This window comes from Tupaia chinensis, unplaced genomic scaffold (genome assembly GCF_000334495.1).
Source record: "Tupaia chinensis unplaced genomic scaffold, TupChi_1.0 Scaffold000170_1, whole genome shotgun sequence".
NCBI classification, from domain to species: Eukaryota; Metazoa; Chordata; class Mammalia; order Scandentia; family Tupaiidae; genus Tupaia; species Tupaia belangeri.
Window position 1 is genome coordinate 552,419 of NW_006159645.1, and position 23,665 is coordinate 576,083.

Consider the following 23,665-nt stretch of genomic DNA (forward strand, 5'->3'; position numbering starts at 1 on the left):
ACTCACACCGGGCGCATGTGCGTGCATCCCCAAGTTCCAGAGAGGAGAACGGAGGAGAAGGGATTGTGGCGTGGCCATCCCCCCTGGGGAGTGATTTCTCACTTTCTGTCTCTCTGTCTGACGAGCGCACGCGCCCTATAGCAAAAACCTCTCCAAAAAAAAAAAAAGCCAAAAGTCATGAACGGAAGGTTAGAAGAGGCAAAGATCCTGGGGGCTCATTTCATCCACACTGAACTAAAAGACATACACAGGCTTCGGCATGGCCAATTTTGTCCGAGAAGTGTGAAACTCATCCAAAGTTTAAAGACGTGGACTCACAAGCCAAACCAATCTTCATCTCAAAAGCCAGTTCTGCCCCTTGCAGCGGTGGGGCTGAGCCTTGGTTCCTCATCTGTAGTACCTGCCTCATAGCATGAAGTGAAGTGGTCATACATGTAAAGTGCAAAACGCATCTCAGTAAGCGCAATCTTCAATTGTCACGGTCATCATCATCAATATTATAGTGCGCAGCTTAGGGATAAATCCTGAAAACTTTGAGAAAGAAACCCTGGGCACCTGCTAGACCAGGGGCAGGGAGCCTTCCTAACACAGCCACCAAGCCCACGTCATGAAACCAGGGCAAAACAGTCGAGCACAGAGTAACAGCCTATCACCTTGGAAGCATGCCCCAAGCAGTGACATTCCACGCTTCCACCCCAGGCAAGCCCTCCTTCTCCACAGGATCTTAGCGTTGGCTTCTTTTCTGCCCAAGTATAGCAATAGAAAGACTCAAGGCAAGGGGTAAAAGGACAGTTTCTTGTGGACTTGTGGATTAGATGAATACCTGTCATCTGGGATGAAAAGACTCTTGCAAATGACTATTTCTTATTTATCATGGGGCTTTAGAAAATAAGGTGGTGGGACCAGCATGTGCCATAGTAGTTAAGGCTCTGGACTTCCATATGGCTGACAGTGGTTCAAGTTCCAGACCAGGCAGCTTGAAAATCATGTAGGATGCATGTGCATGTGTGCCCAAAATCCTAAGAGAATGGAGGGGAAGGGATTGCAGCATGGTCATCCCCCCTGAGGGGTGATTTCTCTTTCTCGCTCTCTTTCTTTTACCCCCAGCAAGCACACATGCCCTATGGCTAAAACCTTAAAAAAAAATAATAAAAAAGAAGGAAAGAAAAAGAAAGAAAAGAAGATGGGTGGGTCAGGGCCCAGAGATCTTGGGATTTTAGACTCACTGGCTCACTGGTACCCGGGAGATGAAGAGGTCACAATGTGGAATTCTGGGATTCAGATGACAACCTGGCCTCTGTCCAACAAGACACCACAGCAACTCTGAGGGACCCACAAGAACCAGAGATCTGGCTAAGACCTGCTGGTGAAACCTGGGACTGAGTGCCAAGGGTGGGGTGCGTCCTGGCCTACCCCATGTGCCTAAAGTTCATCATAAGCTGTCATCTGTGGCTAGTAATATCATGCCTACCTTGACTTGTACTGCCTTGTCCCCGATCCTAATGAGTCACTGTGCAGAAGCAGGACACATGACCACCATCTTCACTCACCGCACTGTCCTGCATGCCCTGTGGGCAGAGCCAGTACCAGTCTTACTGCGCATTGTTCAAGATGAAGCACACCACCGGCTTATTTAAAGAGTAGTTGTCATTGTTACTCGGAGCCACAGCCAACCTTCCCTGAGCCCTCAGTGTGTTTCGGGCACTAGAAACTATGTGGATTACTGGTTTTAATCAACACAGCAGTCTTCAAGTTAAATATTAAATACTAGTACTGCCAGATACTCCTCAGCCTGACATGTTTACAAATAAGTCTGGAAAAATGTAGAGTTCTAAACAATGATATAAATAGTAATTCTTCCAAGCCAGCACGTAGCACAGTGGTTAAGTGCTGGACTTTCACATGGTCAGCTGAGGTTTGAGTCCCGGACCTGGTGGCTCGAAATCACTCCTGGCACGTGTGTGTGTATGCTCAAAATCCCAAGAGGAGAATGGAAGAGAAAGGATTGCAGCATAGCCATCCTCCCTGTGGAGGGAATGATTTCTCACTTTCTCTGTCTCTCTGTCTCTTTCTCCAGCAAGCACACATACCTTTTGGCAAAAATCTAAAAAAAAAAAAAGAAAGAAAGAAAGAAAGAAGAGAAAAGAAAGAAAAGAAAATTAACTCTTTGAGAAAGGGATATTTTTAGATTTTTTTTCCAAATTTATTTAAGTATAGAACAACTGGGAATAAATGGTTTTTGTTTGTTTGTTTTCATGTTTTGTGAGTTTTTGCTATGGGACACATGTGCTCGCCAGAAAGACAGAGAGAAACAGAGAGACAGAAAGCAAGAAATCACCCCCCAGGGGGGATGGCCATGCCGCAATTCCTTCTCCTCCTTTCTCCTTTCAGGATCTTGGGCATGCACACACATGTGCCTGGCATGAGTTTAAACCATCAGGTCCAGGATTCAAACCATGGTCAACTACATGGGAATCCAGTGGCATAGCCATTACACCATCTTCTGGTCCTGTATATGGTTTTTTAAAGAATGCTTTTTTTTTTTTTTGAGAGGGTTTTGCTATAGGGCACGTGCGCTCGCCAGAAAGACAGAGAGAGACATAGAGATAGAAAGCGAGAAATTACCCCCCAGGGGGGATGGCCATGCCACAATCCCATCTCTTCTCGGGATCTTAGGCATGCACACACACGCCCGGCATGAGTTTAAGCCACTGGGGCCGGGACTCAAACCATGGTCAGCTACATGGGAGTCCAGCAACATAGCCATTACACCAATAGCTGGTCCCAGGAATGCTAATTTTTAAAATAAATGAATGATTGTGTAAGTGCCAAGTACACTTAGTACCAAATATGCTCTACTAGTTAGTGTAATATGCTCTACGATTAGGGTTCTACTAATTGTAGAACACTAACTCTTCGAGAAAGGAATATATTTAGAATTTTCCAAATTTATGTAAGTATAGAACAACTGGAATAAACAGGGTTTTTTGGAAAAAGGAGCAATGTAAACCACCATGGTAGGATTTGGAATGACTGTCTTTGAAAATCGCTATTCACGATATACCCAGACTGGTTGGGGGACTCCTGAGAGCAGCTGATGGTTCGTTCGTCGTGTCATTGGCTCTGCAACTCCCCAAAGAAGCCTGCTCTATTGTGAGGGCAGAGCTCCATGTTCCTCCAGGGACATGTGCAAGGTGAGCACCTCAGCGTGAAGACTTTGAGCCCCCTGAGCTCTTCCCAGGCATCCTGCTGTTGTCCACCACATTCTCTAAGATATGGGAGATTATTTCCTGACCGTGACACTGTGGAGCCCAGAACCACCAGCTAAGTTTTCTCTCCCAGGACCAATATAAGCTACAATCTAATCCTCTATTCTTCTTGTTTTTATAAATGTGCATGCTATAACTCACTCTTCTTGTCTTTTCCCTTCTGATGTCATCAAAATATTTCAGGACACCACCTGTCTTTACAGCAGTTTATACATCTTTAGTGCAATATCATCTTTATTCCACCAAATGCCTTCAAAGAACTGCTATTTCCACTTATTTTTTTTTTCAGGGAAAATACATCTATTTTAACAAAAGTACTTTTGACAACAATTTATACATGTATTTAAAGAGAACTTTCACCCCCTAAGGCTCCATTACAAATTAGGGATTGAGGGACCAGCAGGTGGCATGGTAGTTAAGGCACTAGACTCCCACACGGCTGATCACGGTTTGAGTTCCAGACATGGTGGCTTGCTTTCTCGCTTCCTCTCTCTCTCTTTTCCTCTCCCTCTCCCTCTCTCTCTCTCCCTCTCTCTCTCTCTGTCTCTCTCGAGTGCATGTGCTCTATAGAAAATTAAAAGGTAATAATGATAATAATAATAATAAGTAAAATTTAAAAGAAAAATTGGAGATTGAACTGCCCTGACCATGAAGTGAGCAAAGTTGTAACATCGTCTGCCAGCCCCACTCTCGGAGAAGGTGACTTCCCATTGTGTTGGGAAAAACAACTAAGCGTTTGATTTGTTCATTGTATACCTGTACACTCATTTAGATCTAATGGCTCAAATTACACAAATAGAGAAATCTCATATATACAAATATTATATCATGCGTATGTATAACTATTTTATTTATTTTTTGTTGTTTCTCCATAGTTTTTCCTTTTAAATTTATTTTCTGAGTGGGAAAATTCATTTTGTATGCTGTAATGGTATTTCTATTTTAAAAGGGTAACGTTTTAAACTTTGACTTGGCATGCATGGCCCCACTCGGTGTCTCTCTCTTCATCCCAAAGTGGAAGCAGACCCCCATGCCTTCCCAGCCCCCACCCTGTGGGGCGACTGGATGGGACTGAATGGGTCTTCGTGGGAAGTGGTGAGTGGCTTATGCTGGTGAGCAAGGCAGGCTACACGGCAACACAGAGTTTCTGTGGGATGCTCTTGTTCCTCTACGTGCTTTGGGTAACAGGATTATTGCTCACTTGTAACCTGAAAGAGACAGACGCCAAGAAAGGACATACCCATACCTAGTGAACTTGGTGCTGCTGGGTGCCTCTGGGTGTCTAGAGGGACAGGGGTGCTCTCAGATCTCCCACTGGGGTGGGGGAGGGCTGGGGAGCTATGGCTGTGCCCTCCAGACACTGTCAAGGCCACTTTTTTTTTTTTTTTTTTAGGTTTTTACCATAGAACACATGTGCTCACTGGTGAAAGACAGTGAGAGGAAAGCCAGAAATCATCCTCCAGGGAGAACGGCCATGCCACAATCCCTTCTCCTCTATTTTTCTTCTAGGATTTTGGTCAAATACACACATGCTCCCTGCGTGTTTCAAGTCATGGATCTGGGACTCAAACCACAGTCAGTCATGTGGGAGTCCAACGCTTTAACCACCATGCCACCTGCTGCCCCCATTAATATAATTTTATTTTTTGGAGAGGTTTTTGCTATAGGGCGCATGCGCTTGCCAGACAGACAGAGAGAGACAGAGAGACAGAAAGCAAGAAATCACCCTCCAGGGGGGATGGCCACACCGCAATCCCTTTTCCTCCATTCTCCTCTCGGGATCTTGGGCACGCACGCACACACGCCCGGCATGAGTTTACGCCGCCGAGTCCGGGACTCGAACCGTGATCAATTACGTGGGAGTCCAGGGACATAGCCATTACTCTAACTACTGGCCCCAACATAATTTTTTAAGAAAGTCTTTTGCTGTGGGGCACATGCACTCACCAGAGAGATAGAGAGGGACGGAAAGCGAAAAATTACCCCCCCAGAGAGGATGGCCATGCCACAGTTCCTTCTCCTTTGTTCTCCTCTTGGGATCTTGGGCACTCTCACACACACTCCTGCCGTGTTTTAAGCCGCCAGGTCTGGGATTTGAATCCTGATTAACTATGTGGAAGTCCAGCGATGTAACCATTACGCCATCTGCTGGTTCCAATTTTTTAAATGCGGAAGTGTACAACTACAGAGAGTAAAGGGAGCCTTCAGTTATATGGCAGGGAAAGTAAAATGGCTAGAAAGTAAAGCAAACCTTGTCCCAACTCATTCATTTCGAAGCACTCTGATAAAGGGTGGCCTGTGTGGTTTCTCACGGGCTGGGCCTCCCCTGAGCAGCAGGTAGAGGTCAGAGCCCTAGAGCACAGAGGATTCCAGAACTAGTCCAGCTGCCAGTGAGAGGGTCCCCCACTCCCATTCCTTTTCTGTAGTCATTAACTGATATTGCTGGGCCGACCTTTCCTGTAACCCCCACCCCCGGCCCCACCACACATACACACTGACAAGGACATTCTGACTAGCAAGCCTTTGGGTCTAGAGGTGGGTGTCCTTTGGCAGGGAGGCTCAAAGTGGATCAAAACACAAAAGGCAAAGGGCAAACAAAAGGCCGAGTCATCGCCGAGAGGAACGAACAAAATCTGCACCAACACCACAAACACAAACCAGCGATCACGACTTCCCGCCAAGGTCCAGTCTCATGATGACAGTGACAGGAAAGGGCCAGCTGGGAGCACCCTGGGCTGGCTCGGGGACACGGCTTCCGGCGGCATTTCTAGGGCCCACGTGGCTGTGTACACTGTCAGAGGACGGGCGCTGTGTCAGAGACAGTGCTTTCAGACTGCCTCCAAGTCGGTCTAGTTTCTCAGTTTCCAGTGATTCTGATCAAATGAAAATAACTTCGTGCTTTTGAATCATGGTAGGTCAAAAAGGAATTGTTTTCTTTATCCTCTGAAGTAAACGTAGCCTTAGGCACACTCAATGGTCACCACCTTCCTAAGATTAGGCCTTACTTTTGAAAATATCACCTCCATAATCATAAAAATTAGTTTATTCTGGGTCATCCAGGTGGTATGGTGATTAAGGCAACTAGATCCCACATAGTCTACTGCATGGTTCAAGTCCTGGACCCAGTGACTTGAAAAACCATGCTGAGTGTATGTATGTACGTGCCCAAAATCCCAAGAGGAGAATGAAGAAGGGATTCAGCGTGGTCATCCTTCCTGGGAGGGAGGGTATATTTCCTCTCTCTCTTTCTCTCTCTCTCTCTCTCTCTTTCTCTCTCTCTCTCTCTTTCTCTGATGAGCACATACACTCTATAGAAAAAGCAATTGTAATTAGCTTATTCATTAAATAACATGCAAGTACAATACTACATGCTAAAATGGTGCCAAGAGTGGATCCAAGCAATGTTCAATTTATGACTTCAATTGCATCTTTAATCCTCTCCCAGAGACCTATTATTATTATCCACATCTCACATTTGATGAAATGCAGCTCAAAGAGGGTTAAGATAACTTGGCACAGGTTACCCTGATGGGAAGAAGAGAGCAGGAATTCTACCCAGACAGCTTAACTTCAGGATCTTCACTCTTTTTTATGTTTTATTTTAGAAAAAAAAGAATTATTTTATTTAGCTTTCATTTATTTATTTATTTCAATTTGACCAGGGAAGAACAGAGTGAGAGAGAGAAAGAGAGAGGGAAAGTGAGAAAGCAAGCCACCAGGTCTAGGCCAGGTCCAGGACTCGAACCACATTTGGCCATGTGGGAGTCCAGCACTCTTAACCACCATGCCACCTGCCAGCCCCAGTCTTTATTCTTAACAAGGAATTCTTAGCAAACCAAAACCTTCCACCATTTCTGGAGCTTAATTGCCAAACCATGGATTTGATAAGCACACAGCATTTTCAACTGAAATAGCACAGGACAACTACAGTGTTAGCTTTGTACAAAACACTTCAGAAGATGACTGGAAACTCTTAGTCATTGCAAAAATGTTTTAAATGGACCCATGTTATTATAAGACTGAAGTAAAAAAAATTAAACTCTATAAACTTTTGAGTTATTTACAATGGCAGCTTCTTCATCCCAGATCATTATTGAAATACTATAAAAGCTGAAATTCTCATAGCTATGTTATACATACTGCGATGTAATTTTCTGGATCTTGAAAATCTATTTGGAGAAAATCTATGTTACCTGAACATGATAATACTTATTCTTTATTATTTTATCTCCTGTCTCCTGCAGACAATAGTAAATATGATCGAACCGGCATAATACAGTATTCTTACCTTAAAACTTTTCTCTTGGCTCAAGATAAAAATTTCTTCAGGGATTTAACTTACATGTTTTTACGTGAAATAGTAATCTCTCTTCCATTATGTAAAGATTTTAGTTTCTATTCACAGAGGCAATGAAATGGCATGCGTTAGACCCCACTAAGAGTGAATCCTTCCTTAATACCTACCAGATTAAGAGTTTTCACTTCCAACAATGTTAGTTAAGCACTTACTTTTCACATCTGAGAGTTGCTGTAACTATATTTTAGCTGTGACATCCAGTCCTAAAAAGACTCTAATATCTTCTATTTCTGCATCTTCTAGTTTGTTTAAAACTTGCTAATTTTCCCTGTAGGAGAAAGACCTCCTCGCACAAATGCAAATCACAGCTGGCACACACTGGGAAAAAATGTTTTTGCTTCTCTGTGACAAAATTTTGTTTGCTTTTTTCTACATTCCAATTTTAAAGGTAATACCATTGGAAGAGTTTGGGAAGGTAAAGAAAATTAGCATTGGCCTATTTACTTACGATGATTTCCTATGTATAAGGATTTTAAAATATATCCTAGGTGTAATATAGTCAGCACTTTGTGTATGGCATTCTTCACAAGCGTATTTTAGCTATACTTGACACAGCATCATTTTGATTGTTGCATGCGTGCAAAGTTGGCTGCTTCTTAATGTTCGGACATGCGAAATGTATTTCATGTTTAATATTAGAAGTAATATTATACTGGATGTCTTTCTGAACTTAGGATCATTTCCTTAGGCTAGATTCTTAGAAATTGAATTACTGGATCTGAAAGGATATCACTATTTTAAAATTCTTGAAACACATGGCCAAATTACTTTCTAAGATGACTTGCTGCCTGTGTTCGATACGGTTTTCCATGTGTGCTTCTGTGTGTCTGATGGGGTTGGGGAGTGGCTTCTTTCACTTGTGCGGACTGGGAGGCCATGGGTATTGGTCAGATCTGTTGTTGTTTAGTGGAAAGAGCTTGGACCTTCAGTCCAAGAACCTGACTTTCTGTCCTGACTCTACAAGTAACTGGCTTGTGAGAACCTGAGAAAAACTCCTTGTCATCCTGGTCTTTGTGAAATGGAAAGATTGGGCCAGGTCAGATACACGCATGCACGTATAAATCTCTGTTAAATGCTCTTTGTAGTTCTCGGTAGAGTCAGGTCAGAAAATGTGAGTGCAGAGTTCTTTCTTAGGATGTTACACCCTGCTAGGGGACAAAGATATAGAAACAGAACCACACGAAGTTTAGGAGTATGTCGATTCTGAGCTCCACACCTACTTATCAGCAGGGTAACCCTGAGTAGTAAGAACTCTTAGGCTGCTTTCCTCATGTATGATGAAATGGCAGTAGTAATACAGAGAATGTGGTGCAGGATAAATGAGAATATGGGGGAGGGAGAAGGACAGCAGGTTGCATGGTGGTTAAGGTACTGGACTTCCACATGACCGACAGCAGTTTGAATCCTGGATCCAGTGGCTTGAAATTCATGCTGGGCACATGTGCATGTGTGCCCAAAATCTCAAGAGGAAAATAGAGGAGAGGGGATTATGGCATGGCCATCCCCTCTGGATGGGGGTGGTGGTGGTGGTGGGGGTGGTGGTGGTGGTGGTGGTGGTTATTTCTCATTTTCCCTTTCACTGTTTCTCTGTCTTTCCAACAAACACAGGCACACTATGGCAAAAACCTTAAAAAATATAAATAAATAAATGAAACGCTAAGGCAAATCAGACGTGGTCATTTCAGACTGAACTGTCTTCCCCTGTTCAATTCTTGCTTACACACTAGCATGACATATCTGTTCCCAGAACGGACAGTAGCTGTTAGGGACATCTGCATCCTCATTCACATTGTGGCAGTCCATGTGGGATGGGCCATGTACTTGGTATTAATGTAAGCATGGTCTTTCCAACACACATCTATAAGGTCCAAGTATATTTTGAAATTCCAGTTATCACTCACACAAGAGACTAGAAATAAACTTCTGTTCTACTTGCAATGTACAGGCATCCATATTTTAAGACTACTGAGTTCATAAACATCCCAGGAACTATTAATATATTGGGCAGAGCCAGCTGCACAGCTGTGAATGGCGTCAAGGACTGTATTGTTTGGGTGATTGTTCACCATAAAAAGCACCATAGGGGGCCGGCAGGTGGCATGGTGATTAAGGGTGCTGGACTCCCACATGGCCAACTGTGGTTCGAGTCCTGGACCTGGCAACTTGCTTTCTCACTTTCCCTCTTTCTCTCTCTCTCTCTCTGTCCCTCTGTGGTCAACTTAAAATAAATAAATAAAATAATTATTTAAAATAATTTGAAAAAATTATTAAAAAGCACCATAGGTAGAGTTGAGGTATTTTTGTTTGTGAAATTTTGGAAAACCGTTTTATAGGCATCTCTGTCCTTTGCAACATGGGACAATTCACATGTGAAAACAATCGGTTCATCTGGTTTTTCTTTTCTTTTCTTTCTTTTTTTTTTTTTGAGAGGTTTTTGCTATAGGGCACGTGTGCTCACCAGACAGACAGAGAGAGACAGAGAGACAGAAAGCAAGAAATCACCCCCTAGGGGGGGATGACCACACTGCAATCCCTTCTCCTCCATTCTCCTCTCGGGATCTTGGGCACGCACACACATGCACCCGGCATGAATTTAAGCCACCGGGTCCGGGACGCAAACCACGGTCGACTACGTGGGAGTCCAGCGACATAGCCATTACGCTAACTGCTGGTCCCTGGTTTTTCTTTTCTTTGGATAAAGGTACAGCTTACTCCAACTGCCAGCCACAGAACCTGGTCGAAAACTTGAGGCTGGGGTTGGTCCATTCCTCTGTGGTGCTCTGTAAATTGCCATACTGCAGTGTGACAAGAAAATCAGCTTGGCAAATGTGGGGCTCCAGCAGAGACATGTGGGGCTCAGCTGAGGAGGACAGCGTTGAGGAGGGAGGAAGAGAGAAAGACACGAAGACACCGCTGTACGATACAGGTGCGGCCAGAAGCCAGACGTTGAGTGTCTTGCCTTCTGTAATGAAACCCGTATGTCGGTCATGAGGGCATTTACTCCTGGTCCCCAATATGGAATTAGGTGACAGCAGAGAAAACAAGGAAAAGGAGATAAACAGGGAATGTGAGAAGAGAGGAACAGGGCAAGGGAGAAAAGGCAGCTGGAAAGCTCGAAATAGCTACTTCTCTCTTAATTTGTACATTGTCTACTCGGATCTAAATTCTGCAGAAGTTTGCTGAAAGGATTATAGAGCCATTCGAAGGAGCTCAATTTGACAAATGTCCCATTCTCTCAAAAATAACCATGCCACATCTTCAGTTCAGCATTGCAGAAATGCGATGAAGAGTTTGAAAGTTCTGGTTTGAGGAAACGGATTGCTACACTCTGATGTAAAACTTTTTGTGGTTTGCTCTCTAAAACTGTGCATGAAAACACAACAGCGACATACGGAAAGGTGTGAGTCACTTAAAGTAACCTAAGGTCTTTCTCTACGACAGGGGAGTGTCTCGTTTCTCCATCTAGGCAGTCTGTGAGAAACATCAGTAATTAGCCAAATTGTCAACATCGGTCTCCATTAAACAGCTGGAGAAACTGTATGGGAAGACAGCAATGACAGCATTGCACAATCAACTCAAGAAGCGTCAGATTACTTATCTGCTAAGCAAGGTATTTTAGTCCAGTCTAGAGACCACGCAGGCCCTTCGGTCTGAAACAAACGCTGACTCTTTTGAATGAAGAGGACTGGGTTCAGGAGGGGTGGTGAGAGCGCTTCTCTGGCGCTTTTGTATCTCTCTTGTATTGAGAGTGGCCATCTGTCCCTGGGGAACAATCAGAGCGGCAGCTGGGCATGTTGTGCCATCAGAGACAAAGGCTTCCCTGCCTCGGACCAGAACGCAGCGGGTTTGGAGGTCAGCAGCAGTGTCAGGAGGGAGCCAGGTCAGCCGTTGACACCTGATGCATAGATGAACTCAAATAAAACCAGGATTAAACCGTTTTAACTAGCACGTCAGCAGAAAAGATGACGCCCTGCCACCCCCCACCACAAACCCCCCCCCCCCGGTCCCATTTCTTTAACAGTCGTGGGAATGAGCTTGCCATTTAATCATATGTCTTTATTGTCTTCCTCTTCTTTCAGGACTGAAACCACAAGCAAAGAATACAGCTAGCAGACACCCCAGGCAGTGCTTAGGAAGGGCAAGGAAGACGTACTTGGTACTCTGAGAAAGTGTTCCGAGTGCATAGGCTCAATGTGGCCAGGTTTAGCAGTGTGGCTAAAGAGGGAACTACCACTTTGATGATCATTCAGCAATGTGAGCTAATTTCACTTTGCATAGCCAGTTCTTTCACTTGCTGACGGGAATAAAGAACCAGATTTAGGGACCAGCAGCTAGGGTAATGGCTATGTCACTAAACTCCCATGTTGTCGACCATGGTTCGAGTCCCAGACCCAGGAGCTTAAACTCACACCGGACGTGTGTGCGTGCGTGCCCAAGATCCCAAAAGGAGAATGGAGGAGAAGGAATTGCGGCGTGATCATCCCCCCTGGGGGGTGATTTCTTGCTTTCTATCTCTCTGTCTCTCTCTTTCTGGCCAGCGCACACACCCTATATAGCAATGAACTCTCAAAAAAAAAAAAAGATCTAGGGACCAGCAGTTAGCGTAATGGCTATGCAGCTGGACTCCCATGTGGTCGACCGCGGTTCGAGTCCTGGACCCAGTAGCTTAAAACTCACATTGGGCACATGTGCATCCATGCCCAAGATCCTTAAAGGAGAATGGAGGAGAAGGGATTGTGGCGTGGCCATTCCCCCTAGGGGGTGCTTTCTTGCTTTCTGTCTCTCTGTCTCTCTCTGTCTGTCTGGTGACAGAGACCTCTCCAAAAAAAAAAGAAGAACCAGATCTAGAATGTCACAGCAAAAATGGGAACAGAAATCCTCCTGCCTCTCTTTTTAGTGACCCCCTCAAAATCTCATTCAATGGCTTTCACATATATGTATGTGCATTTGTTCACACACACACACACACACACACACACACACACACATGCATACGTATTGGACACTGAAAGAATAGCACATACTCAGTATACCACTGTCTGGCCACTGGAAGTTTATTTTATTTTATTTTTTTGGAAAGGTTTTTGCTATAGGGTGCGTGCGCTTGCCAGAAAGACAGAGAGTAACAGAGGCAGAGAGCAAGAAATCACCCCACAGGGGGGATGGTCACACCGCAATCCCTTCTCCATTCTCCTCTTGGGATCTTGGGCATGCACACACATGTGCCTAGCGTGAGTTTAAGCCACTGGGTCCCAGACTTGAACCATGGTTGACTATGTGGGAGTCTGGCGACATAGCCATTATGCTAACTGTTGGTCCCAGCCACTGGAAGTTTTGAAGTGTAGACTCAGTGTCAGTGAAAAAGGCCTAGTGTACTGACCAGCACTGCTGGAAGTCATGTGGCCAACTGCAGGTTCGAATCTCAAGCTGACCTGAAGTATTTCCAGGATTCTGAGGAGCTGTAGGGCCTGAGTGAATGGGATCACAGTGTGACTGGACCATCACCTGCTCTGTCTCTCTTTCTCTCTCTCTCTTTCTTGCTCTCACTCTCATGCATATTTGCACATGCTTTCTCTCACTCTCTTAAAAGAAACTTAAAAAAAAAAAAAGTTCAAGTACAACCCACAGAAAGCAAAGAGAAAATGAAAATATAGATTCCCCACCACCATCCTGGGCTGAATGAATGACTGCAGTGTTTTGCTAAATGTCTCTATCCTCAGCAGGATTTCTGGTTTACCATGTTGGGAAATCCCATGCAGTCCAGAGTCACCACCAAATCCCAGGCCCCCAGACGTATGTGTGGGAAGTCTAAGGGGGGAAAGAGCACACGCTGCCTCCTTGTAACATGACCAGCTGGGCCGGCTCCACACGCAGCTGTAATGGGCTGCTCACTAGAACCTGGACCCCAGGCATGGTCAGCCTGAAACACGCCAGGCATGCATGCGTGTGTCCAGGATCCGAGCAGCTGGTGGGCTGGAGGGAAGGGATCACGGCCTGACCAGACTCCGTGAGGATGCTCCTCTCCCTCTCTCTCATGTGCACAGACATAGGCTATGATGAACAAAGAAAAAATACTGGAAGTCATGTTTATAAGAGGTAAAGAAACCAGAAGTAGTGATCAGAAGAGGGCATGCTTGTTTTTCATATAACACAAGTTTTCCGAGTGCCAAGCTAGTGCTGGCTTCACGCTAGTCCTTAATGATAAGAACAGATGGAAGAATTATGGGTAGTTTTTAAAGTTTTGTTGTTGTTTTGTTTTGTTCTTATGTTTTAAACGTTTGTTAAAAGTCCTCTGGAAATAGAGAGTAAGGATGAGTCTTCCTATTAGTGGCTGTGAATAGCCAGCACTGCTGATCTGCTACAACTTGGCTGCCAGGGATTTCCCAGGAAAGAACACCCAGAGGCCTGATTCTAGTCCCCAGGACAGGCCTGTGAGAGCTCAGTCTCTTTATCTGAAACAGGATTCATGACACCCCTCTACCTTCCTCATAGGGGACGATAACATGCTCTGTAATACACGATGTGACTTTTGATATTATTCTAGTCCCAAACCTGGTCTTGTTTCTCACAGCCTGTGATTTGGAGGCCGGCTGTGGTACAGGGCACTGTTTCCAGACCTCCCCTCTTATGGTATCAGAAAACCTCATTAAAAAGGAAACTCTGAAAAGCCCATCCTGGATTGTATAACAGAGACTAGCAAGGGTGCATGTACTGGATAAACAGGTAGTGATGAGGGTAAGCCTCTCAAGGGGTCCCTTGACCTCAGGGTATGTTATAGCTGTGCTATCTACTCATTCAGGTAGCAAAATTTGATTAAGCACTTACTTTGTGTCAGGTCCCGTGTATGACATGGGTTTTAATTGTGATGAAAAGCACACACAGGGAACCAGCAGTCAGCATAATGGCTATGTCACTGGACTCCCATGTAATCGACTGCGGTTTGAGTCTCAGAACCTGTGGCTTAAACTCACGCCGGGCGCGTGTGTGTGCGTGCCCAAGATCCTGAGAGGAGATTGGAGGAGAAGGGATTGCGGCGTGGCCATCCTCCCTGGGGGGTGATTTCTAGCTTTCTGTCTCTATCTGTTTTCCTGGCAAGTGCACGCGCCCTATAGTAGGAGCCTCTCAAAAAAAAAGAAAAAAAAAAAAAAAGCACACACAGTACCTGATCTCACAAAGCCAGCAGGCTGGTGGCACCAGATCATAATTTAAAAATCATACTGTAGATGCATGGTTATATATCTCAAGGAGATAGCAGGAAAGTGGTGGGGGTTGGGGAGTGAGGCTGGACAGGTGGCAGGGGCCAGACCATACGGAACCTGTAGGCCACGGTATGGATTTTTGCCTTTGCTTTAAGTCCATGGAAGTTGTGAACCGCAAGATGGGAGGTTGAACTGGGATGGGTACAAATAAAAACATAGTCCTATTTTGTGTTTGAAAAGATACTGATTCCCTTGAGCAGGGGGAGATTTATTTGGTAGAATTTACCATGTTCATGCTTATTTTTTAGTTTATTTATTCCTTCTGAGAAAAAGAGAGGTATCCCAACAGGGTCTTCACACCATGATCCAGCACCAGCTGGAGCCAGATCTCAGGTATATGTGCATGCCTGGCATGTACAGGGAGGCCTTGGGATATGAACCTTGGACCTTCCCATGTGGGTCTAGCTGTTACCAATGTGCCACCATCTGCCCTCCCCCAATACTTTAATCTTTTTTAAGAATCCCCCTGAATTGAAGCACTTGAGGTTAGTGCAGTGACACTCAATTCTAGGAGCACATTCTAACCCCCTGAAGGATTTTTTTCAAGTTGGACCCCATCCTCCAAACTTGTATTTAATTGACCTGAGGTGGAGCTTGAGCATGGTTTTTGGGTTGAGTGTGTTTGTTTTTAGGTGATTCTAATTATCAGTCAAGGTTGTGACATGCAGGTTCCAGAGGTCCTCAGAGTAAGCTGATCCCAGGACCAGCACACGAGCATTACCTGGGAACATGTTAGAAATGCAGATTCTATTGGGAACCAGCAGTTAGCGTAATGGCTATGTCACTGGACTCCCACGTAGTTGACCGCGGTTCGCGTCCCAGACCCGGTGGCTTAAAACTCACATCGGGCGCATGTGTGTGCATGCCCAAGATCCCAAGAGGAGAATGGAGGAGAAGGGATTCAATACTTTAATCTTTTTTAAGAATCCCCCTGAATTGAAGCACTTGAGGTTAGTGCAGTGACACTCAATTCTAGGAGCACATTCTAACCCCCTGAAGGATTTTTTTCAAGTTGGACCCCATCCTCCAAACTTGTATTTAATTGACCTGAGGTGGAGCTTGAGCATGGTTTTTGGGTTGAGTGTGTTTGTTTTTAGGTGATTCTAATTATCAGTCAAGGTTGTGACATGCAGGTTCCAGAGGTCCTCAGAGTAAGCTGATCCCAGGACCAGCACACGAGCATTACCTGGGAACATGTTAGAAATGCAGATTCTATTGGGAACCAGCAGTTAGCGTAATGGCTATGTCACTGGACTCCCACGTAGTTGACCGCGGTTCGCGTCCCAGACCCGGTGGCTTAAAACTCACATCGGGCGCATGTGTGTGCATGCCCAAGATCCCAAGAGGAGAATGGAGGAGAAGGGATTGCGGTAGCTCCATCCCGCCTGGGTGGTGATTTCTCGCTTTCTGTCGCTATGTCTCTCTCTGGCTGGCTGATGAGCACACACGCCCTATAGCGAAAATCTCTCCAAAAAAAAAGATTTAAAAAAAAAAAAAAAGAAATGCAGATTCTATTAAAAAGGAGTGGGGAGCTGCTCTATAGCTGAGTGGTTAAATGAATTGGAGGCCAGATGACCAACTACAGTTCAAGCCCTAGCTCCTACAGCTTGAGGGACCCACCAGGCATTTGTGTGTGTGTGCACCCCTAATCCTGACAACATGGAGAAATGGAAGGGAAGGGATTCATTTGTGACCACACCCTGCTGGGAGGTGCATTCCTCCTCTCTCTTATCTCTCTGTCTCTGTCTCTCTCTAGCAAGCACAGGTGCCCTCAGACAACTGGAAAAAATAGTTTTACAAAGAAATGCAGATTGGGGCCAGCAGGTGGCACAGAGGTTAAGGCAACTGAATCCCACATGATGGGCTGCACAGTTCAAGTCCCGGACCTGGTGGTTTGAAAGTCGTGCCAGGCAGATGTGCATGGGAAAAGAGATCGTGGCATGGCCATCTCCTCAAGGAATGATTTCTCACTTTCCCTCTTTCTCTTTTCTTGCCCTATAGCGAACTAAGAGAAAAAAGAAAAACAGATTCTTGGGCCTGATCTCATACTGACTGAACCAGAAACTGTGGGGCTGGGTCCAGCGGTCTGTTTCAGCAAGCCCTCTGGGGGATTCTGAGGCCTGCTCAGGGGTGCAGAGAACTAGCTCTAGGTGGTCTTGGCCAGGAGAAGTGAGAGTCTGGATCTGCTTCCATGTCTAGTTGTAACATCACTCTGAGTCGAGGGCTAAATGCTGGGACTTCTCAGGCCCTCTATTTCTTCACCTGTAAAATGAGGAGGTAGGATGCATATATGCCCAAATTCCAGCAAGAGAAGAGATTATGTGTGGCCATCTCCCCCCTCTCCCCCATGGGGGTGCTTTCTCACATTTTTCCCTCTCACTGTCTCTCATTGTCTCTCCTGGTGAGTTCACGTGCTCTATGGAAAAAACCTTAAAGGGGAGTGGTTAGCTTGCTTGCAACATTAAGAATTTTTTTTTAGAGAGATTTTTGCTATACGGTGCACGTGCTTGCCAGAGAGACAGAGAGTCAGAAAGCAAGAAATCACCCCCAGGGAGGATGGTCACATCACAATCCCTTCCTCTCCATTCTCTTCTCGGGATTTTGTGCGTGCATGCTCACATGGCCAGTGTGAGTTTTTTTGTTGCTGTTTTTTGTTTTGGAGAGGGCGTGTGTGCTCACCAGACAGACAGAGAGAGACAGAGAGACAGAAAGCGAGAAATCACCCTCCAGGGGGGATGGCCACGCCGCAATCCCTTTTCCTCCATTCTCCTCTCAGGATCTTGGGCACACACGCACACGCGCCCGGCATGAGTTTAAGCCATCAGATCCGGGACTCAAACCACAGTCGACTACATGGGAGTCCAGCGACATAGCCATTACATCAACTGCTGCTCCCCTCGCCCCCGTGTGAGTTTTAAGCCACTAGGTCCGGGACGTGAACCATAGTCGACTACATGGGAGTCCAGCGACATAGCCATTACGCTAACTACTGGTTCCCGCATCCATCTATTAATAAATCTTTGTCTGAAGACCCTCTTTAAGACAATGCAAGAAATAGAGTTGTTGAATTATACACATGAACGTTTTCCAGGCTTTTTTTTTTTTTTTCCATCTTTGCCATGGGGTGTGCATGCTCACTGGAGAGATTCAGAGGGAAGGAAAGTGAGAAATCACTCCCCAGAAATCACAATCCCTTCTCCTCTATTCTCCTTTCAGGACTTTGGGCATGCATGCACATATGCCCAGAATGATTTTCAAGCCTCTGAGTCCGGCACTTGAACTGTAGGTAGCTATGTGGGAGTCCCGTGCCTTAACCATCACGCCATCTGCTGGCCCCTTTCAAGGCTTTTAATACATTGCCCACTATTTTTCTAGACATAAGCTAATCTGCACAAACACCAGCAGGATGCTGGGGTCCTCTCCTCACCATACCCTCACCAGCATTTGAATTGCTGCTTTGTATTTAATATACCACTGTGAGGCAGCAGAAGCCTGCAGGGGCAGGGTAGCCCATGTGGCAAGGGTATAGGTTGGCCCATTGATGCCTGAGAGAGATTTGGACTTAAGAAACAGAGAAGTATCAAGGCCCAGGAGCACAAAGACTGGGCTTGAACTGGTAAGAGGACTGTCCAGGGACTGGTGATGGCATTTTTAACAAGTCTTCTTTAAAATGCAGCATTAGTGTCTACTTGAAGTCTACAGAAGGATCAGGGATTGCTGGCCGATCACTTTCTCTGGAGACGTGTACTAGGGCAGACTACTGTGGTACCTGGAGCTGATAGGTGGGCCCGCCCACCAGCAGAAGGAACCAGATTGGTTGAACTTCTCAGGCCCTCTCTGGGCAAACGATACTATGTTAGTAAGGTCAGCACAGGGCAGGAGTATTTCCTTCTCCTCCCATCTCTTCTTCCCCAGCACTTTACATGTCCACAGGCTCCCCAGAGGGCTTCGTTTTCTCTTGTCTTCCTGCCACTGGCCCATCCTTTCCTCCTGTCTTCTTCTGATAACCTTCCATTGCTTTCTTGTATCCAATTCCTTCTTGGATCCAAGATACTTATCATAAAGAGTCCAACAGTGAGAGGCCTGAGAACATAGAATCCCAACCCTTAAAAAAGAAAAAAAGAAAAAGGAAAAGGAAGTGGTGAGTTTATTGCACCATTTATTTATAGTCCCTCACCCCAGCTCCCACTTCCAAAAGTGTCGTAAGTGGTGCCTGCTTTTACAGAGGGCCCAGGGAGAACAGTCTTTAAAAACCAGTCCTGGAAACACCAGTCCTCACAAGCTGGCAGTTGGGAAGAGAGTCAGCCCAGCTTTCAACTGCTGGATATTTTTAAATATGAACATCGTTGGGATGAGAGGCAATTTGAAGGGTAGTTAAAAGCATGGATTTATTGTATACTCCAAACAATTGAAAACAAGTGTTCCAACCAAGCTTGTGCAAAAATGCGGTCCTATGCGCCATAACCAAAAGGTGAACATAGTCTACATGTCCATCAGATGCAGAGGGGACACCATGTCATACTTCCACGCATCCATCAGAAGGAATGGAGTAGCGACACATGCCACGGCTTAACCTTGACAACATTATACTGAGTCAAAGAAGCCAGACCCAAAAAGTCGTCGATTTAGTTGATTCACTTTATATGAAATATTTAGAACAGGTGAATTTGGAGAGACAGGAAATATTACAGATTGGTAGTTGGCAGGGGCTGGGGAAGAAAAGGATGAGGAGTGACTCTTGCCATCAAGCATTTCATTTGGGGATATTGAAAAGTTCTGGAACTAGATAGTGGTGGTTGCAGAACATTGTGCATGTGCTAAATGCCACTGAATTAGACATGTTAAAATGGTAAATTCTATGTTATGGCTATTTTACTTAAAAAAAAATAAATAAAGGACCAGCCCTGTAGCCTGTGGTTAAGGAAATGGGATCCCACGTGGTCAATGGCTTTACAGATTTGTCCCTGGTGACTTGAAGAACACACCAGGTATGTGTGTGCATGTCCCAAATCCCAACAGAATGACAGAATGAGAAATGGAGGAGAAGGAATTACAGTGTGACCATGTCCCACTGGCGGTGTGTGTGTGTGTGTGTGCTTTCTCTCTCTCTCTCCTTCTCTCTCTTTCGCTCTGCATGTGCCCTGTGGCAATTAAGGAAAAGAAGAGAGAAAGACGAAGGAAAAGGAAGGATAGAAGGAAGGGAAAGAAACTTGTCCTTTTGGAGGTGGGGGACAGAGACCTCATTCATTATGCCTGTGTTCTACCACTTACCAGTATATGACCTTGGAGAAGTCTAGGTCAACCCTTAAACTTGGTTTCCATCCCCTCATCTGTAAAATGAGGGTAATTATGACAGTACCTACTTCCTAGAGTTATAAATCTGAACGAGTCAAAATGTGCAGTGTGCTTGGTATAATCCCTGGCAGGCAGTAAGCATGCTGTAACTCTTTGTGTCATTAATTTAGCCCAAGCATTCCTCACTGGGGGCAATTTTGCCTCCCCGAGGATGTTTGGCAACATCCGAGACATTTTCGATGACCACAATTAGGGAGAGTTCTACTGGCATCTATTGAGACGAGGCGAAGAATGCTGCCAAACATCCTGCAAAGCAGAGGACAGGCCCCCAGGACAAAGGCATCTCCAGCCCGAAATGTCAGTAGTTCCAGTGAGAATCCCTGGCTTACACAAGGCATTGAGGGATAGGGAAATGTGCCTCTTCTAATGAATGTACAGATAAAAATAGGTCAGACAGAAACGTTTGCTAGAGAAAGCTGCTAGCGAAAGTCGTCAATGTCCTCTGTGTAACAGAGCACGCTGCGTTAGACGTTGTGGGAGCTATGAAAGAAACCAAGGCCTGTCCTTGAGGGGCCTAGATAAAGATGAGCTCTGTGTCACTGAGTTATGGAAGAGGGAAGTTTTTACCAAGAGATGTTTGTAATCATTTTCCCTTTGGTCAGAGGGTGAGCTGAGGTCAACCACACTACTCACCATAATGCTCCCTCAGCGCTCACACTTACAGCCCCGTGTAAGAGGCATCTGAAGGGGACAGTGTGTGGCTCCTCCCCAGGTCTGAATGTGTCTTGTGTTTGGCTAAATGTCACTGACTACATATCACAAAAAGTAATCACTGTCACAAAAAGAAAGAAAAATTACTTGTTGTAAGGAAAGGCCCAGAGTCGAGAGATAGTATTAAATGTCCTTGTATCCCACCACTCATACAGCAAAAGGAGAACAAGACCATTTCCAAAGGATATTGAAAGAGGTATTTTATTGCATTTTAAACTGGGTGCTCATAAATTAGCCTTGTCCAGATCAGAGAATTAATTCTTTCACAAAAGGCTTCACTATCCAAAGGGTTCTCTTGACTCGCTAACGGTGAAGGTTTGAGAAAGGACCTTATGTCTCTTCCCCATCTTCCTACATTAGGCTAAGAATGGGAAGGCTGTCAAAGGGAGGCTAAGCCTTCACTTGGTCCCTGGTCGTAGTTGTCTTTCAGGGTAGGACAATAGGAATGACAGCTAAGGAGTCTTGTGGTCCCCATCAAGAGAGGAGACCTCTTGGAGGATCATGAAGCCAAGGCAAGGAGATTAGTGATCACAGGATGGACAGAAGATCCCTGATCTTGGCACATCTTCCTCTACCACTCTGGCATCCTGGGTGTACAAGAGCTTTCTGGCAATTTCTATTCATTCAGTGCCTACCTTGGCAAGGAGTCTTACTAGACACTCTTGTAAGGGGAGACAAAGGCAAAGCAGGCCTGGCGCATGCCACAGTGAGTTCTCAGCCTGACTGGGGAAGAACACCTGTCATAAGTCACTCTAGAAGAAGATGCGGAAAGTGCAACCAGAAAAACGTGGGTAAAACCCTATGGGGAGCTGGAGAAGTCTTTTGGAAAGGGTGACATTTGCCACCCTTAGCATGTGCATGCTGGTGAAAATGTAGATAGTGTGAAATGATGCTGGAATAGTCTAAAAGAGCAAGCTACTGAAGTGAGAAGTCAAACATGTCAGAAAAGAAGACTTTGTAGGAGTGGTAGGGTTTGTGGAGGTCAGTGTAGGGATCAGTTTAGGGAAATAAAATGAGTGAATACATTGAGTCCAGCTCAGGGACAGCCTTCAGTGCCAGGACAGGTAGGCCGTGGAGGGTTGGGAAGATGGCTGTGCAGCACAGGAGAGACAATGAGGGGCTAGATCTTGTAGAGAGACAATGGCAAGGAGAGGGCAGACTCGCCCAGTATTTCAGCTACAGCATGTTGTCAGGACAGGAGAGCAGGATGTGGCAGCACATCCGGGTCTGTAGGTAGCCTGGCAGAGTGGTTCAGAGCCTGGGAGCTGGACACAGACACTTTATGTTCTAGTCCTGGCTCTTCTACTTTCACCAGCTGCATATCTGTGGCAAGCTACCTTACCTTACCTCGTTAAGGCACACATCGGCCTTAAGAAATAGCACAAAACAGTGCCCACTCTCTTTAGCTGTAAAATGAGGATACAAAACTTGCTTCCCCTACCCTTGGGCTGAAGGTTAAACTAGTAACAGCCATTTAGCACATTCTAAGCATCATCTGGCAAAATGTTAAGTTATTGTGCTCTCTATAAAAATTGGCTGTTATTGTGGAAGGTAATGAGAGGCTGAAGAAGGAAGATGGACTTCTGAACTAATCTGAAAGGATGCTGATCACCAGGAATAAAGACTTAGAGATGGAAAGGACTGATCTCTTGCTGTTCTCCGCAAGCCTGCTTGGAGGGACAGGAATATGGGCCAGTTCTCAGTAGAGGAAGGGATGAAATTCACAAGCCATCCACCTACATAATGGTTCTAAAGCATTGATTTTACTGTTGGCATTAGCTGCGTTCAACTTCACCAGCAGGTCAGGAGTACTTCCAAGACATCATGATTTCCCTACTTCTATTAATATTAGAGGCAAACTTGGGACCGAAATTCTGTGATCCCATGGGAAACCATGGGATGTTTTTCAGAGTAAAGAGGGCTTTTTAATAGGCTTAGCATTACCAGAATGAACCTTGAAATTTTTTTTTTGAAAAGCAATCATGGTGTTTTGGTTTTAGTTAAGAAATGTTGCCTTTTCTGTGTGGGTTTGAAAGGAGGTTGCAGAGTGAAGGGGAGAGGAGAGACCAGGGTACCCTGGGCCAAGACACTTTGTCTCTTATTCTGCAAAGTGAAATGTGTTATTGTTCTTTACTAACCCCTTCAGTGGTGACTGTCCCAATTTAATGCATGCATAATAAAAATTAAGCTTTCAAATGCTGGGGCAGATTTTTAAAAAGAAATGCAGGCTTTACTCCTATAAGATTAAACAATCATCAGGGTTTAAAGGTTTAATCTGCTGGAGTCCAACCCAGGATGAGGTTCAGAGCCCCAGAATAATTGGATGCAGCTTCAGACTTTGAACATTAGAGCTAGCTGTGGTGTGTGTGTGTGTGTGTGTGTGTGTGCGTGTGTGTGTGTGTGCGCGTGCGTGCAACGTGCTAGCAAGGAGGCTCTCCTTCGCAGTGTGCTGTGGCAGGAGAAATAAAGCTGCCTGCCCCTTTCTCGCTGAATCTCAGTGGCTGACGGGATACTGCTTCTGGGGGTTGCAGTGCACATGAATGTGTGCTATTGTTCCAGGCACACGTCGGCCTTAAGAAATAGCACAAAACAGGCCCGTCCTTATTCTGAAGCAGAGCCCCCTCCATCACTCAAACCGGCCCTTCCAGGTCACATGCCGGAGGCCTCTGCAGACAGAACGCAGCTGCCTCAAATCTGCTGCCTAACAATAGCCA

The 23,665-nt window shown here is 45.4% G+C and overlaps 1 protein-coding gene across 3 annotated transcripts in view; it reads left to right on the forward strand.

The window, feature by feature from the left end:
* Positions 1-23,665, forward strand: part of CHN2 (chimerin 2) — a 348,821-nt gene that overhangs the window by 285,718 nt on the left and 39,438 nt on the right. The window lies entirely within an intron of this gene.